Source organism: Phaenicophaeus curvirostris, chromosome 2 (genome assembly GCF_032191515.1).
Source record: "Phaenicophaeus curvirostris isolate KB17595 chromosome 2, BPBGC_Pcur_1.0, whole genome shotgun sequence".
In the NCBI taxonomy this organism is placed as follows: Eukaryota; Metazoa; Chordata; class Aves; order Cuculiformes; family Cuculidae; genus Phaenicophaeus; species Phaenicophaeus curvirostris.
Window position 1 is genome coordinate 69721252 of NC_091393.1, and position 25623 is coordinate 69746874.

General features: G+C 37.2%; 1 protein-coding gene across 3 annotated transcripts in view; it reads right to left on the bottom strand.

Moving 5' to 3' along the window:
* PLD5 (phospholipase D family member 5) overlaps window positions 1-25623 on the bottom strand; it is a 170411-nt gene that overhangs the window by 72375 nt on the left and 72413 nt on the right. The window lies entirely within an intron of this gene.

Genomic DNA, 25623 nt, shown 5'->3' on the forward strand with positions numbered 1-25623 from the left:
CAACTCTTTCAGCCAGTCGCTGTACAGAATGTGCTCCAGCCCTCTGATCATCTTCCTGTCCCTTCTCTGGACTTGTGAGAGGTTCCTTGCTCTTATTTGTCTGTATTATTCAAAACACTTGCAAACAACATTACATACATTCACAGGGATCCAAGAAGCTAAACAAACATTGTAGTAAGCTAAGAGCTCAAGATATGCTCCTCTGTTTCAGGGAAACAATGTGTTTCATTCAACATGCTGCTTTACTGCTTGGTTTCTTTGAATTACAGCAGGTAAAGCTCCTCAAACAAGTTTCCCAATTCTTTCTTTAGGTAAAGGGATGAAATTTTCAGTTTATTCAACAGACACTTCTAGAAGTGCTCCCAACGTCTGCCATTTTTTCTGTGAAATGTACAAACCAGATTTAGGAAAGCTGTAGTAGGGAGTTGGAGAATACTTCTTTTTATTGTATCCATGTACATCAAGTATTTTGAGACTATTTTTGTACTTATTAATGGCATTAATTATCTACTCCAGCAATATTAATATAATCTATAAAACTTTCTAAGTAAATCATTAATACAAACCTGTAGTGCAAAAAAGAATTGTACACTTTTTGACTGCTAAAAAAAATTAGTTCAGTATCTTCTGTTAATTATTTAATCCTACAGGGTCACATGGAAACCTTTACAGCTATTTCAGAATATCAAGCGTATCTGTGAAGTTAACCCATTAAAAGACTGAAGATTAGTACTCTCTAATAGTGTAAAGAAAGCCCAGCAAGAACAGTGGTAAAGTAAATCCGTTGTTATAATTATTCTCCTGGCCTGGCAAAAATCCTGCCGCCACCCCCATCTCTCTTCTCCCCGTCCCCCAAACCAGAACAGGCAAAGATCCTCCTTTCATTAAAGTATGTACTCTTATTTACTAAAATCCATCAAACAGCATATGTATCACTAAGCTACAATTAGCAAGGACATTCTCCACAATATTCTTTGAACACACTGTTCTACTGATCTAACATTAAATGCAACTGCCTTACAGTAACAGAGTTGTAACACAGTAAATGACTGTAAAAGGTTAAAAACATGACTTGTTTTTTGATGTCTTTGAAGCATACTTCATTCTAAAACATTTGACCTACCTTGTTTACAAACTTTTCAAAATAACTGCTGCCCTAAAAATGTAGCACCTTTATTAGTCTTTTAGTAATGCCATACTTCCAAAAAAGAAGCTATTATATTTTACCCTAACACTCAAGGTTTTAGACTTATTTCTGCTGCATCTAATCTAGTCACAGAACTTTATAAAACTTTTGTTAGATCCCTTGAAAAGACTTAACATTCCCCAACAATCCAGTGGCAAAGATGAGAAATTAATCCACGCCTTTCTGACTGCTTCCATCCCCAAACCAATCACATATAGATACAGGAAAGAGTTATTTTGAATTTTCTCCAAAGACATTCTTCATATGAAATAATTATTAAAAAAATTATTTACCAAATGTGGTTTTGATTTAGCAAGAATTTCAAAGTGCCTATCAGTCCTTAAACATAAGATGTGCCCAAAATTTCTCAACACTAGAATACTGCATGACATGTAAGGTGTTTTATGATTGAACCTATGCAAATGAGCATACTGGAGCCCACAAAATAAATGACAGGACTAAATCTGTCATAGTCTCATCCAGTGGCTTGTAGTGGTGTTTCCCACAGGCTGTACTGAACTGCTGTCTCACTGGAAAGTATTAGTTTAATGTCCATTCTTCCTATCTCTGTCTTTGGCAAGTTGAATGCTGCCAAAAAGTTAACTCTATCGCAGAGCCACATAGGGACTGAGATGATCTGGAGATCATGTTGCTCAACCCCCCTTGTCCAAGCAGGGTCAACAACAGCCGGTTGCTCAGAACATTGTCCAGTGAGGCTTTGAACAGCTCCAATATCCAAGTTCAAGAAGCTTAGCATGTTATATTTGAGATTAGGGCACCAATCCTGCCAAATACATACCTGGTTGTTTCTGATGCACAGACTTCAGATTATTTAGGTCAGAAGATACTATATCTATATATTATAAACCCAGATTCCAGAAGTCACTGAAAGGTATACCTTAAATTATGATGCAGGAAGAGCTGTGGATGTGGGGTCATTGCTCTATAGGTATGTTTAGTTATAGTTACCATCAAGATATGCAAAAAAGTTGGGCTCTTCCTCCTATTCCACAGGGTAAAACCATTTACTTATTCAAAGAATGTAGAAAGACAAATTTGCAGCAGGGTACAGGACTAGCACTAAATAAGGTATGTGACTACACAGCTCCTGTCACTTTAAAATTTGGATTTGATTATGTAATAGAAGACAAATGAAGTCCAGTTAGCAAAACTGTTATTTAGAACAGATATTATCTGTTAATATATTTCCTAGTCTTTTTATTTAACCAAACAGTAAGTACTTTGTGTTCTTTAGCAGACAAAGACATTTCATCTAGCTAGGGCACTAGTTAAAATGTTTCCAGGGTTTAGACTTCCTCTTAATAATGAACTGTTTCTGCCTAAAAGCCCCAATATATTCCCCTACCCACTCAAAAAATCACGACCAAGCTCAGAAGTTTAAAAAAAAAAAATTCAACTACAAAGTTTCTAAACTAAGTGATTATGCCTTCATAATCTTCCTTTTCTTTTCTTCCTTTGGCACAATAGCAAAGTTCCAGTACTTAGTCAAGGAGAGTTTTGTTAAGCCTTCTGTGCAAAAGTTTGAATTTGCAAGCCCCAATTCCATGAATAAAAGTTAAATTTAGCTCTCATTTTTGTTCCAATATGACACATAAAGAGGTTTTTAAAATAAGGTATAACAAAAATTTAAAGGGGAGAAGGTCATTCACAGACCTTCAGAAAGATCAGACACGGTCAAATAATTTATTTTGCAAAAATGGCATATTAACGAAGGAAAACAGAACAAATGTAACATGGTGATTAAACCAGACTTGTCTTATGCTCAAAATCATTAGAAGATAATCTTACACCCACTGGATGAGAAGTCTTACCCTTTTCCAATTTCCTGGTGCTGTAAGCATTTCATCTGATTAATGCCAACATAGGCTAGCCTCTTCAGTTATATAGCTGCATATCCTCAAATCTACCTCACACAGGTCAAGAAACCTGAAAGTACTGTTATATGATTTCTGTGAAGTTATATAGAGAGACAAGGGTCAAAGCTGAGATTCATTCTCTTCTAAGCTAACAAGAAATGCGGTAAGCAGTATAAATAGGACTTAACATCCACCGAAGAATAGACCTTTACCTCAATAATAAACCTCTTCTGAGTTCAGCCACATGGCTTTCATTTAGTAATTTCAAGTGAATTCTGTCCCAAGCTAAAGATTCTTCTTCATCTTTGACAGTTCTTCTGTTAGAAAGTGAGAAGGCTTGTTTCTCATCTCACACCAATTTTTTTCTTCTGAAGAAAACAGAAATACTCAAAATTCAGCACCTGGGTTACGAGGACTGGCACACTGAAAATAAGAAAAGTCTGTACATCTGTCCCTTGAATGAACCTGGGGCTATGGGAAAAAATTTACAGCTCTGCTTGTTGAAAGTTCAGCTTTAACAATTACCTAAATATAAAAGGAAAGTTCTTTTGATAGTTCAAACTTCACACCATATTAAAATGATAAGCCGTAGAACATTATTCACACCGGTTTATCTTAATCCAGCCATACACATGAAAGAAAACCCAGGTCATATGCAACTGAGTGTCTCTAGAACATCCGAATTTACTCACCATTAAAGGGAAGAAGTGTGATAAGAACAGTGCAATGATTTGTATGAGACAATAAAGAAATTAAAGATGAGCAAAGTCTGCCATCTTTCAGATAAAGGAGAGAGGGAGAGAGGAAGGGAGAAAGGAAAAAACCAGAAAAAATAATCCAAAAATGGGCAAAGGGGGAAGGAAAAAGAAAGCAGAAAATAAAAAGAAATGAGAAAAAGGTGGGGGGAATAAAAAAAGCGGAAAAAAAAACAAAACAGTACTGGGAAAGGTACATGAAATCTGTCCCTACAACAGCAGGGTCCTAGGTAAAAATAGCATCTTGGGACCCCTCTGTCTTTCTTCATCCAGATGCCCTGGAACCACTAACCACTGCCCTGAAGGCTCACACCAGCTCCTCACAGACTTCCAGCTCTTCCCTTATTGTAAGCCCAGAGTCAGAATCACACAGAATCACAGAACAACCAGGTTGGAAGAGACCCACCAGATCATCGAGTCCAACCATTCCTATCAAACACTAAACCATGCCCCTTAGCATCTCGTCCACCCGTGCCTTAAACACCTCCAGGGAAGGGGACTCAACCACCTCCCTGGGCAGCCTGTTCCAGTGCCCAATGACCCCTTCTGTGAAGAATTTTTTCCTAATGTCCAGCCTAAACCTCCCCTGGCGGAGCTTGAGGCCATTCCCTCTTGTCCTGTCCCCTGTCACTTGGGAGAAGAGTCCATTCAAAACCTACCGTCTTTCTCAAACCAGTACTTTCAACTGAGACTGTCATCATGTTGCCTTAAAGATCTTCGCTTTCTACTACATGGTATCATGCCTACCACTCTCTTCCCTCAGATTTACTCATTAGCAGTCATGCTGGTCAAGACCATCTTTCTCTTTATCTCCTCACCAGAGCCACAGCTCTAGCTCTTGTTTCTGAAACGAATTAAGAAACACCCTTCTTGATAGAGTATAATTATTATTTCAAAAACATGCAGAACAAACTCTGGAGTTTGTCTGGAGAAGTGTCCAAAAAACAAGAGAAATTACAGCACAAGTGATTGTTATTTTGGATATTCTCATTACAGGGAGTGGTAGGGATCTGGAACTCTGCTAGAGATCAGACTCCAGAACATAAAGGCATGCTGGATAATTACATAGTAGAACCAGTAAAGAACAACTAAACTGTGCATTGCATGTTATAATTAATCTGTAATTAATTACATCTAATTCTTCCAGTATGATAAATTACAAAATCTGCCAGCTACTATATACTTACGCTGTTGATTTAAATTTTAAATACAATGTTAAACCCATTAAAGTAAGTTCAGGACAAAGCATAATGGTTAATAGTAAAATAGAGAGCATATAATATTTAATGTAAAATGGACTATGAACACAGACTAAGTATTCAGAGGCACCTGGATTACTGACATCTAACTGAGGATATCAGAATCTCTATAATAATCTTCTAACACTGACAATTTCAACTGGTCAGTCATGTGTGCGTGTGTTTGCACACATGCATGCGCCTGAGTATATGCACACTAGAAAAGCTCTTTGCTGACACGTACTTATTGGTTTTTTAAATTTCTTTCACAGAGACTTTCATCCCCAGAGACAAAAATCTTGGGATGATGAATGCTTCGTTTCTAGATCTGCTTTGAATTAGATCTGCAGTGAATGCAGATACGTTCAGAATTATGGTATTAAAATTTTTTTCTGCAGATATGTAGCATTGGGCTCCAGGTACAGAGTTTTATCTGAACATTTCTGAGCATTTGATAGAGCAGACTAGTGTGATGTTCAAATTGAAAAGCTGCTCTTAGTGCCTCTCTGACAGATATGTATTTTAAAAAGGATTCCATGCATTCAAACACTTCAATAAACATATTAACATTTATTATTTAAAGAAATCAAATTGTGCTGGAATTTTAGAAACATATAGTTCCAGTCTCTGTTTTGAAGGAAGATTCTTCACCTCTTGATTGTCTTTATATTCAGAATCTGCCTGAGTACCATTCTGGAAGATAGTGGTAACCAGTCACAAACACAAGATTAAAAAGGTAAAAATGAGTTGTATAGGAGGTCCAGCTACATAGTCTAAATTTCCTAAATTCCTTGTTCCTGGACAGGTGAATTGCAACCTAGTGGAATAAAAGGAGAGTGGTTTAACAGAGGTGATGGTGTGTATGTAAATGGGACTACTAAACTGTGGTGGTGGAGCATATAATGAAATAGAGCCATGGCTACAGGGTGCAGTAAAACAAGATTCCTTCTAGGTGTGCTGCCTCAAGGCAAGGAGGCACATATTGGTCCCAGGCTTCTGCTTTTCATCACAGCAGTCAGTCAGTTAACTCCCTGGTCACATCAATCACCTGAACCAGAGTGAATGCCACCAGGGCACCCTGACACAAGAAACACCAATAATTTTCTACATAAAGTGTAGCTAAAGTCAGTTAAGCTGTCCTGTGCCTACTGCAAACAGTTTGACAGATCTCCTATCCAGTGGCCTAAATTCTCTGAAAACCCATCTGTGACTGGTCTCAGAAGACACAGGCCCCCTCGGCCAAATTTGTGGCCTGATCCTTTTTAACATGCAGCTGCCAGAGGTAGTTGTGGCACAAGAGTGGGAATAAACAGCCCTGCCAATGTGAAGTCTTCACTGATCTCCAGCCTTAAGCACTTCAGCTAAAGTTACAATAAGAAGTTGTCTTTCAGCTTTCCCCTTCTGTGGTTGACCCTTTTTTTCACTTAGTCTCCTCACAATTTTTCTTATCAGTCCACGGAGGCAACTGAAGTATACTAGCTATATACCAATGCATATTTCAATTCTTCATCACTTCAGCTTTTTATATTTTCCATAATCAACTTGGAGATCACTTTGTTATTGCAATTCCCACATAACTGCTTTTGTGCCCACTCATCACAATGTCTACAAGCCAAATATAGCATGCAGACATACACAATGCATCCATCAAGCTTGGCAGATTTTATGTGCCAGATTCTTGGTTGGTACAACACAAAAAATAACAATTTAAGTCAGCAGTCATGTCAGTGGAACAATATTGGTTTTTACCAGTTGAAGACTAGATTCGGTATTTTGGGCCTACAGAATAAATAACTAGGATAACTCCAGGAATACCTCTTCTCTTTGGACTGACTATGGATTGTTATGTAGGAAAATGATGATTCTCTCCCTCTCATACCATCATCTTGAGGAAGAACGTACTAACAATAAAAATCCTACTGTTTCAACTTGCCTGCGGTGATAAGCAACACAGTATTTGTAACGTATCACAGACAAATAAGCTTCAAAAGAAGAACTTGCTATAAAAAAAAAGTCATCTAAGGTTTAAACCTATGAATTATTTCTAATTAAACGCATTTTAGGTGATAAAATGAAATTTAGAGTGTAGTGTCTCTGATGCAACTCTCAGTGCTCAGAGACAAAACTGTATCCAAAAGAGGGACAGAATTCACCAGATGTTTTACCAACTGGGGACAGTAGTTCCCTTGTGCCAGAACAATTCTGAACCTTAGTCAGAAATTCAATGTGGCCTGCCATGGCCATTTCAATACTGGAACTAAGACTACAGTCATATAAAGTATCAAATGAAAGAGAAGCACAGACATAGTGAGTTAAGACAAACACAAGAAAGAACAAAAAGCAAACATTAAGGATGTTAATTTGTTTTTCTGACAGAATTGATTTTCGCCTCAGTTAAAAAAAATCACGTAAATGAACTGTAACTTAGAATTGAGCCTTTAAGTAGCCTTATTGATTTTTCTTAGGACTTCTCATGTGCTTGGTATAGACTTAGGCATTTTCTTGAATTATGCAGGTCAGTCCAGCTCAATGCAGATCATTTCCCTCCACCATTACACATTCGGGCTCATACCAAAACAATCCTTGACAATGCTCCTTGCTACATATATAAGGTGTTGAAATGAAGGTTGTTGATTCCATTGTATAAAACTATTTAGCATCATTAAGACTCAAATTCCGCATAAAAGAAGAAAAAGGTATTTAGAATGCAACTGAAGGGAACAGACAGCATACATGTAAAAACCCTTCTGGAAACGAAATAATGTGTGATTTTGCTTCAGGTGCTTTACTTTAGGTTTCTAGCTCTCTTATGTTAAGCTTGAACCACAACATTAGCAGTTGTTGAAAAATAACTAGATAACTTAGATTCTTTTTTTACTTATTTCACAAGGAAATTAATATAGCTGAAGGCCAGATAAAAGTAAGCAAAATAAAGCAGAGAACTAGTAATCACTAACAGGTGTCATCATTTGAGACTTTAAAATCACTCTGTACCCAGTAGAATTAACATTAAATGAATGCAGTGGACCAAAGAAATCTTTAATTTACTGAATTGACTTTAATTGACTCTTACTGAACAGATAGGATGTGGAGTTTTGTCCCCTAGATTTTAACCTGGCATTTCTCAGCAATTCAGCATAGATATTTCACAGGTCCCGGACATACAAATCTAATTCTTCCAGAATAAACACTGAGTGTAAGCAAAATGAAAACATTTTACTAGAACTTTCTGCTTCGCAATCCTACAATAAAGCCCAGTATAGTCACAATTCTTAACTTCTCAGAACAATTTTTCCTCTTTTTTATATCTTCTGCAGCCATTTATATTCATACAGACCAAACTGATAAAATCCTAGCATGTAAGAATAGATACATGTTTTATGGAATCATTATAAATATCTCATTGCTCTTGATTTGGAAATGGAGTTTATCAATGCCAACTAAGGAAAATACAGTATTAAGCCAAGCAGCCGAGCCATCAAATCAGATATGAAATACCTACATTTAACAAAGCTAAGTGTTGGAACATAATAAAATTAAAATCTATATGATAGAGGTCTTACACTACTCCTAATGTCAGCTTTGCATATGAATCTGGCCCTTGAAGAGAAAAGAACCCACTTAATACCAGAAATTAACAGCAGATTAACCAAAGACTTAAAGCTGGTTCAACCAGGAAACCAATATCAACAAAAATCCTATGCTTTATTGTCCCACCTTCATCCATGACAACCAGTACCTTATTCCATGAGGAAAGCATTACTTGCTAGAGGGAAGGGCTGCAATGGTGACACCTATATCTGATTTTCCAAGAGACAGACAAAATTTCATTTAAAGAAACATTCAAGCTTTTATTTAATTATTCCACTTCAGGTCAAATTGAGCAAGAACTGATGAGCACTGGATCGTTAATATCTAAAACTAGCCTATGTCAGCAGCTCCTGAAGTCCCCCTATGTTGTCTAAACAGTGCTTAGAACTTACAGAAACATACTGCATATGCATACACGTAAAAACCTAAAAGTTCAGCACTCAGATAAATGTATTTACTATTCAATGTAATGCAAAAATGGCCACTAGAGGTATCAAAAAGCCACTTCTTGAACCAAATCAGCATAGACTCTGCTCATATCCTGATGGGACTTGACATTTCAAATTTCACAATCAATTAGTAAAAACGCCATATTCCACATTTCTAAATTCTTGCAATTCTTTGCTTCCTGTCAGAACTTTGATTTGTACACTTTTTAAATGGGATAATATCTTTCTTAGAAACAAATTTCTTAAGGTTCAAGTAAATCTTATTTCACCGAACACTTGTTTGAAATACTCAAAAATAGTTTTCAAATGAAACACTGAGTCACTTTTATGTGCAACAGAAAGCAACAGTATCTCTAGACACTAATCATCATTCATGTCAGAGCACACTGTAGCTGAATTTCACATAAAAGAAGGCACAAAAATACAGAGGTCAAACGTTGCAGTGTTCTGCTCATGGCTCTCTTTATGCACAACAGATAGATATAAGTCTTGAGGATATGTGTGAAATCTATTTAATGGACACAGACTATGAATGGAAATTGCCATCTGTTCCTCATATACACTTGGGCTTTCTTTAAGACACTTCCATTAGGCTACAGTTAGGGTACGATGAGCCATGACAAGAAGCTCTAAAATTTGGCTGTGACATACCTCTGTCCTTGTCACATATAAAACTAGCTACAAAACTTTTCAGCACCTTATCACGTGCCAGGATAACTTCCTTTTAGACTGCGATTTTGTAATAAAGTTTAAAGACAACTGAGTTAAACCAGTTTGCATTGTGATCTTAGTAAAAAAATATACTCACGAAGGATGCCATACGAATATTTGCATACAGCTGAAATTTATTTTGGCTTACACAGCCCCTCAAGAACTCACATCTGCTCTGCCAGACTTTATGTAGCACAATAAGTTTCCCATATCAAAGTTTCTCTACGACTACCAGAACTTTATCCTTTCTTTCCCTTATTTCTCATAATTTCCCTCTCTTTTCCCCTCCAGATGCTCAGACATTCATTCCAGCTCATTGTGGAGGACTCTGTGACAGAGAACAAGATAATTCCTCTCACACTTACTCTTAATTTTGATGACATTTTATACAATGAAACTTAAACTTTGGTGGTAAGTGCTCAAAATGCATCATTTTGAATAAACTGACAGGCTGGAGAAGTGGGCCTTTGAGAAACTCATGAGGTTCAACAAGGTCAAGTGCAAGGTCCTACACCTGGGTCAGGGCAATCCTCGATTTCAGTACATAATGGGGGATGATGCGACTGAGAGCAGCCCTGCAGAGAAGGACTTGCGGGTGCTGGTCAATGAGAAGCTCGACATGAGCCAGCAACGTGCACTCACAACCCAGAAGACCAACAGTATCCTGGGCTGCATCAAAAGAAGCGTTGCTGGCAGGGCAAGGGAAGTGATCCTGCCCCTCTATTCCTCTCTTGTGAGACCTCATCTGGAGTACTGTGTCCAGTTCTGGAATCCTCAACATAAGAAGGATATGGAGCTGTTGGAACTGTTGGAATGGCTCCAGAGGAGGGTTACAAAGAGGATCAGAGAGCTGGAGCACCTCTCATATGAGGACAGGCTGAAAGAGTTGGGGTTGTTCAGCCTGGAGAAGAGAAGGCGCTGAGGAGATCTTATCACGACCTTCCAGTACCTGAAAGGGGCCTACAAGAAAGCTAGAGAGGAACTATTCATAAAGGCTTGTGGTGATATTGACAAGGGGGATTGGGTATAAACTGGAGAGGGGGAGATTTAGACTAGACATTAGGAAGAATTTCTTTACCATGAGAGTGGTGAGACACTGGCACAGGCTGCCAAGGGAAGTTGTGGCTGCCCCATCCCTGGAGGTGTTCAAGGCCAGGTTGGATGGGGCCTTGGGCAGCCTGGTCTGGTGGGATATGTCCCTGTCCATGGAAGGAGTGTTGGAACTAGATTATCTTTAAGGTCCCTCCCAGCCCTAGCTATTCTATGATTCGTGGAAGATTGTCTTTCTTCTTGCTCTTGAGAAAAGTGCTTGAGAAATGCTAAGAAGCAGCCAGAGACGGGAGTCGGCATAGTCCTTTTGAGGGGGATAATTAGACTTTCTAAAGACAACAGACTGACACCTATATTTTCTCCTGGGTATTATATGCTTCAGAATAGCTTGTTTCAACCATGTGTCCCCTTTTTTTTCCACCACTTTTTGCTGTAGTTATTCTCTAATTTGAACTCTCCTACTTCTCTGGTGCCTCCTCTCCTTGCCTCTCTCTTCTGTGTATTACATCCTAGGTGACCTCTTTTGCTTTTGTTTTTCTGCTTCTAGTTAGTCTTCTACTCATTAAATCTCTTCCAAATTACTTCACTGGCAGAAAACACAGTATCGCCTTTACATTTACAAGACACAGTTCTGTGCATTCTGTTTTGTTCATCCACCATATCTGATTTGTCTAGGCAGACTTAAAGTTCTTTATTAGTGAGACTCTTTTTTAATTTAACAGCAGTGACAAATACAGTCAGTCTTTCATTCCTAGGAATTACTGCATAAGGAAGTAGTAGCATGGGCCTCTGAAAATCTCCACTGACAATATACTGTATTCAGGGACAGACTTTTAAGTACTGCTGCCTGAACTGTCATCATTCAAACTATTTACATCAGAGGCATGAAGCAAGTCTAATTTGGCTTAGTATTTTGGGTGATTTTTTTTTTTCATTTTGCATGTTTTGGTGTGTTCTGTTTTTTTACGTTTTGGTTTGGTTTTTTTGTTTGGTTTGGTTTTTTTTAAGGGGGTTTATGGATATATCAGCAGCTTCCAAATAACAATATGCACAGAAGTAACAATTTAGACTTCTAATTACTATTTCTAATGATCATTCCTCAAAAGTTTGCTACAGCTTACCTTTAGCTCCAGTAAATAGAAAAAGAGCTGTATTGATTTATAAACAATGTCACCCTACCTACAAGAAGTTGCCATGTTAATGCAGTAAGTCATAGACAGTGCATAGGAACTTAAGTCAAAGTTCCAAAGTCAAACGGAAAAGGTTTCCTGGATAATCAAGTCCCCATCCTTGCTACCTCAGGCAATGTTTCATATGCTTTTAGTCTTAAAAATGATGAGGAAAAGGAATTAGAACAAGGAAGCATTTGGTTTTTTTACCACCACTTGTCATATTGGAATATTTTTTATCTTCTTGCTTTTGTAGGTAGAAACCTGCTTCACTTGATATCCTCTTACCTGCTCTATTCTTTATCCTCAGTAACCTAGATCCCACCCAGGAATTTCCGTCTCCTGTGAGATTTGGATAGAGAACAAGAATTTCCTTTTTTAGCTTTCACCCTGCAGAGCAAAGTGCCATTAGCATCTTTTTTTATAAAATAGATTCTTCATTCCTAGAACCTTCTCCTACTCAGCCTAAGTTCAGCCTTCTTGATTATTGATAGTCAGTTACACATAGTATTCCAGATTAAAACTTATCAATGCTTTTCAAAATGGCACTTCTGGTTACATCTTGCTTGATGTAAACAGCATTGCATCTATCTCTAAGCAATTCTGTCTTCTTTTATTACAGTCTCCTTAAGGAATTGCTTCCTTTAAACAGCATAAAGATGGAAAGCCTAGTTAAATTACAGTTGGACTACTGCCCAGGAGTGACTAAAACTAAAGTATTAACAAAAATTGTAAGTACATTCCCATGAGAAACTAGAAGAGGTATATAAGATCCATTATAACCTCACAAATTTGAAAAAGGGTTGCGCCATTCTTGCTGTAAGGAAAGGGAATTTTTAAAATTTATTTTCTGCCTTCAGATCATGTATTTTCTTGTTCAAATTTAATTTTAATGAAGTCTGTGGGGAAATGTATCTTTAGGAGGCTCTACAGTCAGCTGTTACTTTATTCACATATTTAAATTAGAGAACTGACTAAACCAGATCTCTGTCATTGCCTGGTTCTGGATGACTGCTATCATTTGTAAAGTTAGAACAAAGTGAGAAGATACGAAGACTAAAGAAACAGATCAATTTAAAGCCAGATGACTGTAATAGATGTAAGAAAAATATTTTTACAACCCTTTTCTGAAACTGTACGCAAGAGATTCCAACAAAACATCCAACAGTAGAGGTGGTTCTATTTCTTTCAAAGTTGCTTCTGAGTATGTTTTCTTACTAATTGCAACTAATCCAAGAACACACTAACCACAGAACCTAAGGAGTGATAAAATTCATGAAATTTGAAACATAAGAAATGTTGTGAAGCACAAACGGCAAGAAGAAGGTAAGAATACAGAAATATTGCAAAGGGTAATTTTGAGGCATTAAGCCACTCACTGATAAAAAATTGTATCATGATTGGATCTGCAGCAAAGAAAAACTGAAGAAATTGTACTGAAAGACCCAGAATTAAGCCTTAGCAAAGATATTAAAGATTGCTAGAATGAAGAATCAACTATGTCATACTGAAACCTAGGGAAGACAGACACCCCTCAGAAATGGGCATACAAAGCTCACATAACTATAAGGAAAAACACTAATGCAGAAGGAATAAGGAGCTCAAATTTGCATTCCACCAAACAAAACAGCAGACAGTATCATCAAATAATTCAGGTTGGAAGGTACCTCTGGAGGTCATCTAGTGCAACCTCCTGCTCAAAACAGGTCTGTGTTCAGTTCTGAAGTCCTCAGCATAGGAAAGACATCTGTTAGCAAGTCCAGAGGAGGGTCACAAAGATGATCAGTGGGATAGAGCACCTCCCATATCAGGACAGAGTGACAGAGTTGGTCTTATTTAGCCTAAAGCAGGGAAGGCTCCACAGAGACCTTATAGCAGCCTTACAGCACTTCAAGACGGTCTACAGGAAAGCTGGGGAGGGACTCTTTAACAGGGGGTATAGTGATAGAAGGAGGGGTAAGGGTTTTAAGATGAAAGAGTGGAGGTTTAGATTAGATACTAGGAAGAAATTCTTTACCTGATGGTGGTGAGGCACCAGAACAGGTTGCCAGGGAAGCTGTGGATGCCCCATCCTTGGTGGTGTTCACGGCAAGAGTGGATGGGGCTTTGAGGAACCTGATCTAGTGGAAGGTGTCCCTGCCCATGGCTAGGGGTTTGGAACTGGATGACCTTTAAAGTCCCTTCCAACCCAAACCATTCTATGATTCATCTGCTTAAGTGTTCAATTTCTTCAAAGATGGCAATTACACAACTCTTCTCTGGGTGCCTGTTTTGATATTTGATGACTCTAACAATGAAAACATCCCCAAACCCCCAACTGCTATACTTAGAATTTCCTGTGTTTCAATTTGTATCTGTTGTTTCTTGTCCCATCACTGTGCACCCTCAAGAAATCTCTGGTTCTGTTTTCTCTATGGCCACCCTTGAGGTAGTTGTAGACAGCACTAATATCTCTCTTTCTCTTCAGGCTAAAGTGTTGCCTTAGCCTCTGCTTGTACCTTTTGCACTCAAGTCCCCTAATTATTCTAGTGACCTTGCACTAAATATGGTCTAGTGTGTCAACATCCTTTCTTGTATTGGAGGACTCAGTAGTGGACACATGACTCCAAATGGAGTTTCACAGGTGATGAACAGCTGGGAAGACTAATTCCTTTCTTCCAGCTGGCTACATTGTTACTGATTCAAGTTTCTTGTCTACCAAGAACCCCGGATCCTTTTCTGCAAAGCTGCCTTCTAACCACTTACACAGGGTTATTGCTACCCAGGTGTAAGACTTAATTGCCCTCACTGAATCGGTACTGATGATAATAACTCCAAGCCCAACGGAACAGCCGGCATTTCAATCAGTTTATTCCCTTCTCTGATGAGATAACAATGACAATAACAAAAGCATGAGCTGAAGCAAACAGAAGAAATAGCTTCTAAATAAGCCACAAATGCAAAAAGTTTCATATCTTTATCCAAGGGATATCAGCATCATCTGATTATTTGTTGCTACCTAACACCAAACATGATCTGTCCCAACAACTTTTCAAGATTATTTTGCCATTTACAGCTGTAGGATTTGCAGACCACAATCCTCGAAGAGACTTGCTAGTTGCACAAACTATTTCTGAATAGTTGACAAAAGTGCAGTGCAATTTCCATGAGTCACTACTACACAACATGGAAGTTTTTTAAAAGCAACAAGAAAACTGTCATAAAGTAAAAATAAAATTTTAACTTTATATTAGACTCGATAAAGGCTAGTGATATTTCACACTGATTGCAAATGAACATAAACCTTAGAAATCTGATAAAGCTTTTAATTTAATCCTAGTGTATTAAAAGAGAAATCTCCTAAGCTAATAATAAAGTTCCCTGCCCTAGTACCCAGGCTACTCCAGTTTTTCATTTGTAGCACTCACTCTTGCTTTTCATTTGCAAATGAATAACTTGCATACTTTTCAGGAATAAGTGACTTTTCTGTAACTCCAGACCATAAGATCATCCCATCTTCTATAACATTACCCAATTATTTTGCAGAATTATTAAGTTCTTCCTAATGTTGACAATATTTCTCAAACTTGTTTTTGAGCACAATATACACTATTTAAAATATTAAATGGTATTGATCTCAAGGATCAGTGATACTTCAAAAATACTCTTGTACCCCCTCTGTTAATGATTTTACAGTACCTAGTGGTGCCTTCCCTTGTGGCAATTTCTTATCCACCAAATGGTTTGCCCAGATTGATACAGAGTAGATCCACTGCCTTTCCTTGTTAAATGAGTCAGTTAATTTATCTCTGAAAATACATTAGTTTGATAGAACATATCTGTTACAAAATAATAATAATAAAAAATCATCCCTCTTTCCAACATCCCTGCACTAACATATTATATAACCTTGAATTAAATTTACAGGCTGGGATAATTTTTTTATGTTTCTTTTTAAAGTAGAGGATCTGTTAACTTATAAACACTACCTGGGAAAGCATAGAACTTCAAGGAAGTTATCCCTGAAGAGACCAGGCTTTCATCACAACAGATGAAAAGAATTTTACTTGACTTAATCATGCATTACAACGAGTAAATTAAAAAAAAAAAAAAGGCAATTCAGATAGGATGTGGAAAAGTCACTTGCTACAGTGAATGAGATATATGGAACTGAATAATTGAATTATTATTGAACAAAATCAACTGTGACCCATGAAAGGTTCATGTATAAAACCAAAACTAAAGCTTATGGAAGGAAAAAGCAAACCAAAGAAACTTCAACAGGAACACTAACTAGGAAAGCAAAAATATTCCTTAATGCACTCTTTCCAGTTAAACAGCTGTGCTTATGGAAGAGTTTGGACATTTGCAGCTGGAAATATCTACATAAAAATAAGTTCAGAGACAGAGAAACTGTAAATGCTTATATGATCACAAATGTTTTTAAAAAATCTCTCCTGAAAGAGGAGTTTCTATGGCATACTTCTCTTCAACCAAACTACGCCTATCAATAGAGATGCTATGGCAGGACACAACTTCTCAAGTATGTCTCTGTCCTTTGGCCCCAGTGATTCCAAATACATAATACAAGTAATTGTGGAGCTGCAGAGCATCTTCAAAACAAAGCTCAGATTACTGACGCACAGAAGACAAGATTGGGGACAACGCTACAGAGAACAAGAGACTCTAAAAAGGTTTACACTAATGGTGATAGAAGAAGGAAAGGCAGTAACAAACTATCAGCTCTTTGTCTCTCCTACTTTTCCACTGGCAAGCAAAGTTTTCTCACTAAATTAATGGTTTTTCTCTTGCCTTCATATGTGTAGGCTAATTTTTTTTGGAAACTGTATACTTCCATGGATCCTCATGTGTCCCTCTCCGGAGGAGGCAGATAGTTGATTGTGGTGAAGGAAAACAAATGAAACAATGGGCTCCCTAAAGTGAATAACAAATTTCCTAACAGTTCACTTGGCTCTGAATTAATTTTAGATAGCCTTAAAAAAAGTCTATACATACAGGATTCTACAGTACTTCACTTCTCAAATCCATTAATTGCCTGTTTGATCTCATTAATACTCAAGTTTAGTTAACTCCAGCCCAGCAATGTTTTTGTGCCTCATGAGTTCATGCATGTTAAAAAGAATAAATAATTAGTATGTAGATGAGTCACCAACCTTCTATTTTGCAAAGAATTAAAATAGCAAGTGAACATTTTTAACAGTCAATTTGGAATAGTTATTGATGATCAAAAGTACTGTAGAAAAAAAGACAACCAAGGCTGTCTAATATCTGCAGTAAGAGCCATGATCCACTGGGAGTACCCTCATCCATGGGCATACACACATAAAACCTCACATGCTTTCTCTTTACACAATTGTTTTTCCTATGCGCCTTATGAACTTTGCATTTTTTCCTATTCACAGTTGTCACAGACAGTGCAAGACACACCACAAAACATATACATGGCCTTGTGATTAAGATACTCTTCTGAAAGGGAAAATGCAAAGAAAAGCTTACAGCTCAGCTTTTCTGCTTTCCATTTATTGCTCATCTATAAAGGCAGGCACAAGCCTCCGTGCCTGGCATGCTTATGAGCTCAGTGGTGTGAGCTGTGCTTGGTTGTAAGCATATCTCTCAGATCTATAATTACCCAGAGGAACATTTTAATTGTGAATCCCAAATTTCCTGAAGGATGAGGTAGGGAACTCTGCTAAAAAGGTAGCAGTGTTAGAAAAGAAGAGTAGGAGAAACATTGGCCGAATGATTGATTATTTTTATTGGGGTAAATTTTCTATTTTCAACAGATTAAAAAATCTCCAAGCATTTTATGGATTATTTGTATTTCAGTGCAGTATTTCAGTACAAGGTACAACTTGGGATATCTAGCCAGATTTTTCAAAGGAGACCAATCCAGCAGAGGTTACAATAAGACAAAGTGAGAGAATAGAATTATCACAAAAAAGAACAAGAGTTCTCAAAATAAATTTAAAATCAAAAAGATGCTAATATGACAACATAAGCTTATTGTCTGGTCTATTCTAACTATAGCATAATTACATGATGAACTTGGCCACAGCACTAGCCAAGTGCAAAAGTGAGACTGAAAGAATTTCTTCTACTTTAGCTAAAACAGTTGTTTAAGACAGGGCTTACCTCTGTGCTTGGGGAAGTTTTAATAAAGTTCCACTAACTGCCTTTAGAGGATAAAAATCAAGTCTTTGGTAAATAGCATTTTCTGTTCTTCTGAGTTAACTTAACAGATGAGAAATCAGTAACTTACACACTTTTTTGACTAGAAAATTTCCATTCTATTAAAACTCTGTAAAGCTGTTTTTCTGACTCAATTAATCACATTTTCTGCGATAAATACTTGTCAGTATCTTCTTTACCTTACAATGCATTTTTAAAAGAAGTTTCGAGAACGAAGTTAGCATCTCTACCAATGAATGCATTTGCTTTTCCTCCCCAAATATGTTGCAATGTAACTTCCTTCCCTGGTTTTCCTAAATCAATCAAGTCTCTGCTGACAGTCCTCCAAACAGACATTAAGTCACTGACACAACTTCAGGAGTTTATGCTAGCATATCCTCACTGCTCTATTATCTAATTTTTGAGAAGTTCACTCTGGAAATCTATCTTGGTCAAAAAGTGTACTTTACCTGGATAACAACACAGCCTTTATTGTGATTTAGAGCACAAAGAAGTAAGCAATTTAAATAATTCTTATTTTATACGCTCTGCATTCTTTTCCCACTGTCCAGCTTCAAATACTAACTGGAAGTATAAAATTGCTGTTTTACTTGCCACTAGCTCAAATACAGCCAGAAAACCACAATTTCTAAAACAAATATATTTATAACAGCAGAAGAGTTTTTTATACCTTTGCACAAACAATGAAGTAAATAGCAATCCACAAATTGCATGTCTGGAAAATAAGTAAATCTTTGGGAAACTAGTTTGATCCTTGGAAGAATAAACTGCAAATAAAAATGAAATTCAAAAAGGTTCAACAAGTAGTATGTGTATTCAAGAGCTTCACTGAAAATGAAACTACAGAATGAAATTCTGACAGACGTTACCAAGAGAAAAAGCACAGCAAGCAAGACAGATCTAAGACAAAGACGAGCACCACCCTTCCACCTCCCCAAAAATGGCCCTATAACCTAAGCAGGCAAAAGGTACGTAAGCAACGCATGAGCCAGAGGTGCATTCCCAATTACCAGGGTATATTGAAGCTTTCAAGTTCAGGACAGACCTTTTAGGTACTGATAATTGCAAATGAATTTGGCTTATTCCTGTTATTTCCTTTTCTGCAGTGTCAAGGTGAACATGCTGAAAGCAGAGAAATATGAGATGCAGGCTCAAGATAACAATATGGTGAACAGCTTGATAAAGTGGAGCTCATTTTGTCCAAAGACTGATTTGAAAAATAAATAGCGCTCTTTCAGTAGCAAATTGACTCCAGGAAAAAATAATACTGATGGTCTTAAGTGACATGAAGGTCATCTAGTATCTTCTAGAAACAGCTGCCTGGAAATCAGAAGACAGGACCATAACAGCCTGGCACAGATACTGAACATCCCTTAACTTCCTCAGGTTCTCAGTAAGTACACCCATAGCGATATTGCAAAATGGAAGAGTACGTCTGTGTTGTAGCAAACATAAGAGTCTAAGATAACACTCCATAATCACAGAATAAACAGAATAAAAGAGTTTTGAGACAATTTAAAATTAATTTTGCTATCTATATAATTCAGAAATCCCAATAATTTTACCATTTGACACAAACAAAATGTAGAACGCTTAAGAAGTTCTTCTATAGGCTTCACACATGAAGCTCATTTCACCAAATTCCAAATATTATTTAGAATATTATCTGATTTTTTTGTTTGTTTTTCAAATATACAACACTCAACCAAGAAGTGAGGTGCTGCATTGGTGGCAAATTAAAATGAAATGAAAAAAATTAAAAAGCCTTTTGGTTTTCTTTTTAAAAATTTATTCTGGTTTTTACATTTTAATGAACTCTTCCACTACTCCCAATATAAAACTGTAGTTTTCAGTATCAACTGCAAGATCAGCATACTGTTTCACATTTATGTACTCTATGCGTTCCTCTGACAGTCCTTCCTTACCTCATTCATTATTGCTGAGTTTTAATTCAGTATTTAATAAAGGCATTGCAATTATAATTTTGAGAGCTTTGGTGAAAGAAGTCATACATGTGCTACTTAAAATAACAATCTATATTTCATGACTTTACCTCTAAATTATAAGACAAGTCAGGTTTCCAGACCTAGAGTCTGTGAACTGGAATAGATGAGAATCACATCTCTAGTGTAAATCTCTGTTAAAATATGGGAACATGAAAAGTTTTCCCATTGTTACATTCTGTCATTCAGTTACTGAAAACAAGAAGCAATAGCCACATAACTTATAATTACAGCCTTGTCATAAAATACGTCAGTGAGCCATAACAATATGATCTCATGAAAAAGAAATTACTTCTGCTTTAAAGCACAAACAAGCCAAAAAAAAAAAAAAATGCACTACTGCCTTCTCCTCAGCACATACAGACTGCCTGATGAGGCATTTACAAAAACCAAACACTTGCTGTGGTCGCAAGCTTTCTATTCGAATTTTCTAGTCAAATAATTAAAAGACAACAAACAGCTAAAATGAAGATTATAGCAATAAAGTCACTTACTGTAAAACAAGAACCACACCATATTCTATTTTAAAATAATTGAATAAAATATTAAGAATTCTTGTTGACATAATAATATATACCAAATACTCCCCCCGCCTGCCATTTCTTTCCATTCCACAGAGAAACAGGTTTTTTTAAAAAAAATAAGCAAATAGTTCAAGATAGAAGACATCATCTATCCCAAAACTATCAAATCTCCAAACCTAGAAACCACATGTGCAAAACACTTCCTTTTACAAACCGTAAGAATTGACTAGTTGAATTATTGAATACTTGAAATTCGGGCTTCTTATTGTGCTACAAAAAGCAACGAAAAAAATTAATGAACCCACTTCACTACAGATGAGAAAATTACTGTAAGTTTTCAGCAAAATATCGCTAAACATTACCAGAAATATTTTGATACACAAAATAATGGTATTTTTAATGAAAATCACTTTTTCCAATGTTGTCTTCAAATTCATAGTAAGATTTTATCAGCTTGAAAATGCTTTGTATTGCTTTAGAATGGTTCTTTTTCACTGGAAAGGGGACATACTTTTTAAAAACTACAGTGAATGGTTGCTGAAACAGGATTATTTGTGTTGCTGGCATGCTCCTTTAGCACAATGTCAAAATACAGATTTCCAAGAGATCTATAGTTTATTACAAATGCTTTGTATACCAAATACACTTTAGATTAGACTGAACTTTGTTCCTAATGAGATGAATGTTAAGAAAAGTGTTCTTTTCACTGTCTTGCTACAGAAAAAAAAAGCTATGTATTTAAATACAGTAAATTTGAAAAAATAAATTTAACATGTTAACTCTTCAAACAATTGACACACTTGGTTACATAGGGGTCTTATGCTAATTTGGAAGTAATTTGTGAAGTAAACTCTTTCCAAATGAAAGAGATCATGAAATCACCAGGTGATCAATGGAAACTCTGAGCCCCAGTATAGTCTCATGGCAGTATTTTCAACTTTCAACTCAGTACTAAATCTCATTCAAACACAGTAATTCCTGCTTCAGAGAGGTGGCAATCCTCTGAACAAAGAGAATCAGAGAGAAGAAATAAGCACCCAGAGGGTGCAGATGGAGACAGGGGGCCTCAACTCTGCTGGTTTGAACAGCAATCTCTGCTTATTTGTCCAGATACAGCTGTGCTGCCCTCCTGCACATGACAGAGAGGAGCTTTGAGAAGCATTTTAAGAAAGACATGCCAATAGTTTCAGAAATAAGCAAAATGCCTGACAGTAAAATTAAAAGGCCCAAGAAGAAAATAAACAATGATGATTATTTCACTTGGCAATGTGATAGAAAATTCAATTACTTCATGCTTTGCTCTTGGTGATAAATAGCCTTTCCAATTTACATCCTATACTAATATGAGGCCAACATCACACCAAGCCAGAGCAGGGCGGGCAGTGCTTTGCCTTAAAGCTGTTAACTTGCAGCTGTTTAGGCAACAGAAAAGGGTCTTCATGGATTCTTTAAAAAATAATAATGGAAGAAAACCTGCTGGAAATAAGCTCTTCTAAAAATTAGCAAAGATCCTTTCTTCATTTTTTCCTCTTTTTGATGCAGAGACAGGCAAGTTTTGTGTGTGCTACATCTTATGCAATCAGGCATTCTGCACAAACAATGTCAAGTCTGGCCACTGCCCATGCAACGTTATGACTTAGCATGCATTAGCTTTCTAAAACATTGGCACTGAACAATAGGCTAATATTTACAACATGCAGTCATAAGGGGGAAAAAAACCGTAATCGACAGGGGAACTTTAAGTTTTGCTGCTACTTTTGACCTCAAACAAAGACAAACAGAATATTTTCTAAGGACTGAAGAACAATAACCAAAGGTTAGGTTTTTTCCACTATACCTCCAGCTATCTTCTGCTCCTAACCTGTCATTAATGTGTCCCACACTACCGTCATTAATAAAAGGTCAATTGGCATTGCCTTGCTCAATGACGAGAGGCATAGGGAGTCCATTAAGCTTGAAATAATACATCTAACACGTGCCCCTCTTCATTGCCGCATTATTAGTAACAGCATGAGTTCAATGAATTTGTATTACCTGAAACGTGGAAGAGAGAAAAAAAGACTTACATACCATCATCATGATGGGTTGCTGGAGCTGGAGGGCAAAGGAAAGGGAGAGAGAAGACGCAACAAAGAACTGATTTTTATGAGACCAACTGCTTCCAATATGACATATGCTAGTTTTAAATAAAAAGCAGCATTAGAAAATGTGTGTTTACTCTTTGATCTTTGCTATGCTATTGATTAAACAATGCATCTAAGTACATTCCAAAGAAATTAAAAGCAAACATTTTACTATTTGTGGGTAAATTTAAGAACTTGATTCAGTCTTCATTATCTTCAGTGGATTTTTCAAGTAAACTCCTCTAGGTTATAACTAGAAACAACAAATCAGAATTTGTGAGTTAAGACTCAAGATCTGACAGTTCCAGTTTGAATGTAACATCCTTGAAACATTCTTGAACATCAATAGTTATGCATCCACTATATTACCTCAGCTAAGAGATGAAAGAAAAACAATTTTAAAATTTTCTGATCAAAAGTCACAGCCTCTTCCAAAAGCTTGACAAAGTACTTACCATCTACTTCTTTTGCATCAGAAAACACCATTATTTTCATTAAATCTTCTTGGTTTTAAAGAAAAAACAAAACAATCTCTCCAGTTGAGTACTCCACTGACAAAGTCAAGGCTGCAGCCCTGTGCATATCACTTGGCCACAGCTCTACAGAGCATCAATGTGCACAAAAAGTTAAATTATCTAATGAATTAAAGCTGACCCTTCTACCATGGGCTTTTCTATAGAGCTTCTATTTATAGCATTTAGGCAGGTGAAGACAGACAGTGTCATTTTGTATCCTACAAAGCAGACCTCCTTTTGTGCACCAACAGAGCAGAACACCACCTCTTTGGTCATTATTCTTGGTTTATAAAAAAGCAGAGAAATCAAACACTCTGTGCCAAAGCCCCGAAGTGACTAAAGTGACTGGTGATCTCATAGACAGTATAAGCTTCTCTCCCATTGCTTAAAACTCTACATTGCAGCTGTACCAACTCCCCTAAAGCCTTACTCAGCAGTGAAACATTTTAAAAACCATTTCTTGGCGTCTTGCCCTTCAGCAGAAGAAAATTTGCATTTTTACAGCATTTCTGCCTGTCAGCACTAAAACAGTCTAATGGGTTTTGCAGCTGTGCGGTGAGAACTGAGAGACGGTCAGCGGATTCTTACAACAGATCTCTGGGAGACAAGTGCCTGAGGGTGCTGAGGCACAGAAAAACAGCTGACCCAAACAGTCTTTACAGTCTACAGAAAATTCAAACAGCAGCTTTCACCTCCAATAAGCATGCCAAAACAAAGGCCCTTCATGATCCATGCACTCAGTGTAGCAAGGAACATTAAAATGGTTATTTTTTTCACTTGATCTTAACAAAAGCAGCAGCTTTCTGTAAGAATTCAGGAAAAAGCAAAAGTATAGCTAACTGCAAGATCAATTCTCACCAGCTGTACCTTGTTTATGGAGTTTAAGTCACAGATCTTTACGCTGTAACAGTTGCATGCACTTTGAGAATGCAAGTAAGAGCACAGGCAGGGAAACACGTTTTCCCAGGTTTCCACTTGAAGGAGGGAACAGCAGTGGGTCTAACTTCAAGGTATTTCTTCAAAGCACATTGCCTAATGTAGAAGTAATGGGAGGTGAGCAGTAGCAGTAATGCCAGGGCTAGTCAGTGCATGTAATCTCTAGAAGAGCTTCAGGCTGAGGTGTCTAGTTTAAGAAGATTGCAAGTTCCTCAGGCAAGCCATCCAGAACTTGGACACCCAGTTTCAAAGGGTGAATTAAGTCCAGGAATCCAAGTCCAAGTGAGGGGTTACACACACTTTCCCTTCTGCTAAAAAAGCAGAGTAGCATTCTTCCTCCATAGTGTCTCTTGATTAAACACCAATGCTACGTATTTCCCTGCAAAAGACATTCCTTGGCTAACTCAAGAAGAGCCTGCCTTGCTGTTGCAGGACACCTTATTAAAGTCTACTAATTGTAGTCAGAAAACAATAATCCTTCACAGGAGTAGAACATCTTCAGTATTTTGATTTCAAGTCTAATAAAAATGAGATCACAGACATATTCACTGGATCTCATGACACAGTCTTCTAATAATTACACCAAAATATGTCTTAACTAATTAGCCAAATGCTTCTCTTAGTTATACTAATAGATAAAGCTGTGGATCTGTTTGATATTTGCAGTGCTGTGGCCAACACAGACTTATCCTCAAGACACTCTGTCGCTGAATATAGACTTGAGATAGTTCAACTATGTAGGGAACACGCATGTGTGTAGGAGGGAGTCTGAAAATGCTCCAAGGAATGGAGTTGATGCCACTTCCTAAAGCACTGGGGCTTAAGGGAAGACCACAAAAAAGCTTCCAAGGAAAAGCCCAAGGGAAATACAAGCACGCTGTCAGAACCTCACAAAGCCAAACCTAAATGACAGGGTAAGGAAAGAGAAGGAAAACAAAGTTACAGATGTCTGTCAAGGGGAAGGAAAGGAATGTAAAAAGCTGTGAAAATAAGAAAGCAATGAGGAAAAATATTTACAGCATCACAAAATCTCATCAGAATAAGCCAAGAGAAAACCAAGTTCACAGAGCAGTAACACTTCAAAATACACCAACTACTTCACATCAGAGTTTGTAGATAAAGTACTAACAATTTAACGCACCATCATTCATTATTCAAAACTGTCACACTCGCACAGAAACTTCTGGAAATCTGCCTTCCTTCTCAGATTTGAAGTTAATGGGAGGAATGGTATTTTTCCTTTTAGTGCTTGCCATGCAGTACAGCCAGAATGCCTCTGTCCTTTTCCTACCATCGAGGTGTTGCAT